Genomic DNA, 6,844 nt, shown 5'->3' on the forward strand with positions numbered 1-6,844 from the left:
AACTGCCAAAATTGATTAGTGTTGCACGCTTTTACAACTGTAATCTGACTTAATTCTAAAATCAGAACAATGGTATTCCTATCATTTGATCACCACAGCTTTATAGATAAGAAAACAATCTCAGGCCCAAGAAAAAAATTTTAAATTATGAACTACATGTGACTCTGAAGCCCAGTGCTCTTAAATATCACATATAGAGTGCTGTAGGTGTGTAACTCTTGCCCTGGGTTTAATCCCTAGCACCCACCCCCAAAATTACATGAAATAATTAGCATTTATCTGTTGTTTGATTGATTTGTGGGGATAGCTCATGCTGGCCTTGAACTCCTAATCTTTCTGCCTTCACCTACTATGCTGATATTACAGAGGTGTACTCTTAAGCACCAATGATTTTTTTTTTTTTTAACCCAAGAGTCTTTCATATAGCCAGATCGGGAAGTTGAGGAAGGAGGATTGAATGAGCCCAGAAGTTCGAGACTAGCCTGGGGAACATAGCCTGGAGTTTTGCTGTTGTTGTTGTTGGTTGGTTTATTTATTTATTTATTTATTTATTTATTTATTTATTTATTTATTTATTTATTTTTAATGTACTTAGTAGAGTCAGACTAGGCCCGAGACAGGGAGTGATGTGGAGATGGGGGCGGCGGCCGCTGAGGCCGAACCGCACTCTGTTTGTGGGTAACCTGGAGATGAAGGTGACTGAGGGCCCCTCTTGCAGCTGTTCCACCAGGCTGGGCCAGCAAGGAAGGTGAAAATCCCGAAAGATAAAGATGGCAAACTGAGGGCTGGAGAGATGGCTCAGAGGTTAAGAGCACTGGTTGTTCTTCCAGAGGTCATGAGTTCAATTCCCAGCAACCACATGGTGGCTCACAGTCATCTGTCATGAGATCTGGTGCCCTCTTCTGGCCTGCAGTCATACATGCTGTATACATAATAAATAAATAAATCTTTAAAAAAAAAGTTTAAAAAAAAAAAAAAGATGGCAAACTGAAACAGTTTGCGAAGTTCAAACACAAAGTGTCTGTTCCTTACGCCATGAATCTTCTCAATGGAATCAAAGTTTTCGGGAGGCCCATCAAAATTCAGTTTAGATCAGGAAGTAGTCACGCCTCCCAGGATGCCAGTGCGTCATATCCCTAGCATCTTGTTGGAATTTTAAGCCCTACCTCCACATCTCCGAACAGCTATGCAAGGACGGTGGGTAACGTAACTCCGTCAGCACAGATGGTCCAGAGGTCCTTCTCTTCTCCGGAAGATTATCAGCGGCAAGCAGTGATGAACAATGTTTTCAGACAGATGTCGTATGTTGGGAAATTTGGTTCTCCACATGCAGATCAGTCGGGATTTTCACCCTCAGGTCAATCACACGCTCGTCTTCCAGCTCCCAGTGGCGCCAAGATGCACCGTCATTACAGCGTAAAAAAATTCTCACCCTACGTAGGAGATAGACACCATAGCCGTGACCAGCGCTACTCTGATCATGGGTCTAGGTCTGACTATCATTACATAGGAGGCTGAGAGGGTTTCTACTATGACGACAGGAATCATAATGGCTGGAGCCATGGCACTAACAAGCATGCTAAGGACATATTTACAGGGCCATTTTAGCCCCACCCCACCCCACCCCACCCCACCCCCTTTTTTTTTTTTTTTTTTTTTTTTTTTTTTTTTTTCAAGACTGGGTTTCTCTGTGTTGTTTTGGCGCCTGTCCTGGATCTCGCGCTGGAGACCAGGCTGGCCTCGAACTCACAGAGATCCGTCTGGCTCTGCCTCCTGAGTCCTGGGATTAAAGGCGTGCGCCACCACTGCCCAGCTCATTTTAGGTCCTTTTAAGTTGTTCTGGAAGTATTTCTAAAAAGTGTACAGAGTAGCCCCACAATTTTCCACCTGTCTTAGATTAAAAAAAAAAAAAATTTTTTTAACCCAGCAGCAGTTTCATAGAGAACTGGGAACTGTGACACCGCATTTGTTACTTCAATTACCTCCCCTCAGAGTTTCAGAAGAGATTTCATAGAAGAGAATGGGCCACCATTCCAGTCATTTCAGCCTAGGAAAGACGAACTGTATAGATTGGTTGATTATAAAGCAAACATTTTAATTATCTCACCCTTTTGTGTTGCAAGGAATTTCTTGGTAATGAAATCATTTTGGTGTATATAATAGGAAACATCCATGTTGGTAGTCTGAAATGGCTATTTGCATTTTATTAATAAATGAGAAAATAGGACTTCTCAGTAATCCATTTTATTAACAACTTATTTAAAACAGTTTATTGGTTTTGTTTGGTGATAAATCATATTTTCTAACTCAGAATTTAAGTACAAATTCTGTGGTGTGCTCTTAAATTTTATCACAATTGAACATACATTATAAATCTATACTAGTTCATTCTAAGAACTTTAAAATTCTTTCATTAAGCCGGGCAGTGGTGGCGCACGCCTTTAATCCCAGCACTCGGGAGGCAGAGCCAGGCGGATCTCTGTGAGTTCGAGGCCAGCCTGGACTACCAAGTGAGTTCCAGGAAAAGGTGCAAAGCTACACAGAGAAACCCTGTCTCAAAAAAAAAAAAAATTCTTTCATTAAATTATATTTGATGTATGACTAGTCACTCAGGAAGTTAAATATCTACATGTATATTTTTGCATAAAAAGACAGTGTTGATGAAAGTTCTTTTTAGAGAACTTTAGAGAACGATGCTAATACATAGATAAAATGGCAAAATGTTTCACTGCAAGGATTATAATTTTGAACTTTTGTTTAATAAAACTTCCATGCTGCTTGTTCACTGCAAATCATTTTTAAGAATTTATACTGGCCGGGTGGTGGTGGCGCATGCCTTTAATCCCAACACTTGGGAGGCAGAGCCAAGTGGATCTCTGTGAGTTCGAAGCCAGCCTGGTCTACAAAGCAAGATCCAGGAAAGGTGCAAAGCTACACAGAGAAACCCTGTCTCGAAAAAACAAACAAAAACAAAAACAAACAAACAAAAAAATGTAACATGCAGTTTGGTTCTTAAATACATTGTACGAATATTGGCATATGTTCATGACCACTTCCAAAAGAATGAAAAAGAAAAGATTTTATTCTGTGAGAAATGTGAATACTCTTTATACCATAGCATTTATTTATTTGTTTGTTTGTTTGTTAAAATCATTTTTTATTTATTATGTACAGTGTTCTGCCTGCATGTATGTCTACATGCCAGAAGAGGGCACTAGATCTCATAATAGATGGTTGTGAGCTATCCTGTGGTTGCTGGGAATTGGACTCAGGACCTCTGGAAGAGCAGCCAGTGAGTGCTCTTAACCTCTGAGCCATCTCTCCAGCCCATACCATAGCATTTATACTATTTTCCTTTTTAATATATTAAATACATAAAAAGAGGGGGGAAATGTATATAGTAGCCGGGTGGTGGTGGCACACACCTTTAGTCCCAGCACTCCTAAGGCAGAGCCAAGTGGATCTCTGTGAGTTCAAGGCCAGCCTGGTCTATAGAGCGAGATCCAGGACAGGCAACAAAACTACATGGAGAAACTCTGTCTCAAAAAAGAAAAAAAAAAAGTTAAATTAAATTTACAATAATGTGGGAGTCTGCCAGAGTAATGAGGAAATGATAAAAGAAAGAGACAGTAAGAGACACAGGACAGCTTTGGGAGGGCCCTGGGTCAATACCTAGTCGCCTTGAGGTTTATTCCAAAGGGCAATTTATACAATGCCAAGGGGTGAGGCAAAAGACCTCCCTTTTTCAGGATCAAATCACACCATAATGTAGACCCTTCCAAACACCTGGTAACACGCCCCTGGCCATATCACCCCATTATCAGCCCTGCTGGGTAAAGCAAGCTCAGATTCTCCGACCTTGAGTAAGATATGGCTAGGAAGCCTCTGTAGGCCACCACACAATAACATACTTTACCTACAATCATTTTCTAGCCTTTTTTTTTTTTTAGACAAAAGTCTTCTGTTGCACAGTATGGTTTTGAACTCCTCCCAAAGAAGCCAAGGACAACTTTGAACTCCCAATCTTCCTGTCTCTACCTCCCAAGTGCTGCAATTATAGATATATGCCACCATACTTGGCTTTACAATTTTTATTACATTTATTTATATATTTATTTATTTACTGTGTGTGTGTGTGTGTGTGTGTGTTGTGTGTGTGTGTGTGTGTGTGTGTGTGTGTGTGTCTGAATGTGGAGCTCTGACGACAACCTGTGGTTTCTCTTCTTCCACCATGTAGGTCCTGGAATTGAACTCAGGTTGTCAGCCGTGGCAACAAGGACCTTACCTCATTGAACCATCTCTACTGGTTTCCTGCCTATCTTTGAAATAATTTTAAAGAAACTTCTCAGGTGATTTAGCTCATGTCGAGCACTTGCTACAAGACAAGCCCTGGTTCGCCCAGCTCCAAAAAAAAAAAAAAAAAACTTCTCTTTGCAGCAGATAGAGATTATTAAGGAAAACCACAGCCAATCAAAAGGCAGAGGAGAGGGATTGGAGAGATGGCTCAGCAGTTAAGAGCACTGCTTGTTCTTCCAAAGGTCCTGAGTTCAATTCCGCAACCACATGGCTCACAACCATCTGTAGTGAGATATGTGCCTCTTCTGACCTGCAGGGTGTGTGCAGCAGAACACTGTATACGTAATAAATAAATAAAATCTTTTTTAAAAAATAAAAGCAGAGAGAAGAGCTCTGTTAGGGCGGAATCCATCTATCACACAATCCTGCACCTAAGGCTCAGGACCATTGCAGAAGATCTCGACATATGTGATCACTAATCCTCTTGGCCTCCTGCAAAACAAGTATCATTATCTCCATATGACACAGGGACACAGTTGAGAACAACCTCTGATGACAATTTAGGTGAGGTGACCTCAAGGCCTATGTACCTAGTGTCCATATTCTTCCATTGTATTTTTTTTCTTTCTTTCTTTTCTTTCCTTTTCTTTTTCTTTTTCTTTTTTTTTTTTTTTTTTTTTTTTTTTTGAGACAGGGTTTCTCTGTGTAGTTTTAGAGCCTGTTCTGGATCTCACTCTGTAGACCAGGCTGGCCTCGAACTCACAGAGATCCGCCTGGCTCTGCCTCCCGAGTGCTGGGATTAAAGGCGTGCGCCACCATTACCTGGCTAGTAGTATTTTTAAATTTTTATTACATGTTTAATTGACTATGTGTGTTTGTGGGTAGTATGTGCGTGCTGTGGCACACTTGTGGAGATCAGAGGACAGCCTTTAGGAGTCAGTTCTCTCCTTCACCATGTGGGTCTTGGGGACCGAACTCTGATCATCTGGTTTTTGAAAAGCACCATTACTCACTGAGCCAACTTGTTGGTCAATCCTATTTCTTCTTATTTATATGTTGCCGTTTACAAATTGTTTGATGTTATTGAGCCCTTGTGTTCTTTTTCAGATGCTAAAAAGCCCATTTCATAGATTTGCCATGACCATGAGAGAGGTGTACACGTAGGAGATCCTGGAGTTTCTGTAAGGAAACAGGCTGCCATGATTTGGGAACTGTCCAGTCATTTTGAGATAAAGAAACCAGGACTGGATGTTCAAGCCTCTCCTCATATAGCTAGCACTTCTAGAAGTAGCTCAGGAGAGGGTCCAGAAGAAGTGAAACTGGCCATGACCTAAATACATCTTCAAAAAACTCTCTCCTCCCAGGGCCTCGGTCTGTCTGGTGTCAAGGGACAGAGCTAACCAAGGTGACGTCATATTCCTTCCATCTCTGTTAAGCCCCAATTGCAGACTGGAGACCAGTTTGCCTCTGAAAATTGTTGGGGGGGGGGTGATAATGACTTCCTCTTTTTGGTTTATTAACAGTAAATGAATGCTACCACATGTCTGTCATTCCAGAACTTGGAAGTATTGGAAGTAGAGGCAGGAGGACCAGGAGTTCAAGGTCATCCTTCATTACAAAGCAAGTTGTAGCCCAGCCTGAGCTACATGAGACCCTGTCTCAAAACACAAAACATTAAGAAATTAAAGGAAAGGTATCCTAGCAGCTGGTTATTTTTGTAGCATGGTGAATGATTGGACTGAACACAAAGTATGGTAGTAACTGATCTCTCCTCCCTCTGGATGAATGAGCAGACGGAGAAGGATATTGGGATCAGTAAGAACTAAATATGAAGGCAGGATGTGGTGGTGGTGCACACCTTTAATCCCAGCACTCAGCAGGCAGAGGCCATGAATTTCCGTGTGTAGAGAGGCCAGTCTGGTGTACAACAAGAGTTCAAGGTCAGTCAGGAGTTCAAAGGGAGAACCTGTCTTTAAAAAAAGAAAAAAAAAAAAGAACGGGGGTGGGGAGGGAGGGAGAGAGAGAAAAGGACGAATTAAAAATGACTTCTAGCCGGCCCGGGCGGTGGTGGCGCACGCCTTTAATCCCAGCACTTGGGAGGCAGAGGCAGGCGGATCTCTGTGAGTTCGAGGCCAGCCTGGGCTACCAAGTGAGTTCCAGGAAAGGCGCAAAGCTACACAGAGAAACCCTGTCTCGAAAAAAACAAAACAAAACAAACAAAACAAAACAAAAAAGACTTCTAAATTTATCCCTATAAAATGACAGAATACAGTAACAAAAAAACCTTTAAAAGGAACAGAGTGGAACAAAGAACAAATGAAAGAGAGAAAGGCAATGGGAATAGCGTGGGGGGAAAAAGGACACGAGCTGGATAATGGCCAGTAGTTAAGAGTACTTGGTGTTCTTGCAGAGGACCTGGTTTGGTTCCCAACAGCCACATGGCCGCTCACTCCAGGTCCATCCCAAGCTTTTCACATTGTGTTCCGGCTTTTTCAAGTCACGTATAGCTTCACTAAACATTCCTCAGCTGTTTGCCTCGGCTGTCCTG

General features: G+C 41.8%; 1 pseudogene; it reads left to right on the top strand.

Moving 5' to 3' along the window:
• The first annotated feature begins 634 nt into the window (after window positions 1–634).
• LOC114705133 lies at window positions 635–1,518 on the top strand (annotated as a pseudogene).
• Window positions 1,519–6,844: the final 5,326 nt, after the last annotated feature.

This window comes from Peromyscus leucopus, chromosome 19 (genome assembly GCF_004664715.2).
Source record: "Peromyscus leucopus breed LL Stock chromosome 19, UCI_PerLeu_2.1, whole genome shotgun sequence".
In the NCBI taxonomy this organism is placed as follows: domain Eukaryota; kingdom Metazoa; phylum Chordata; class Mammalia; order Rodentia; family Cricetidae; genus Peromyscus; species Peromyscus leucopus.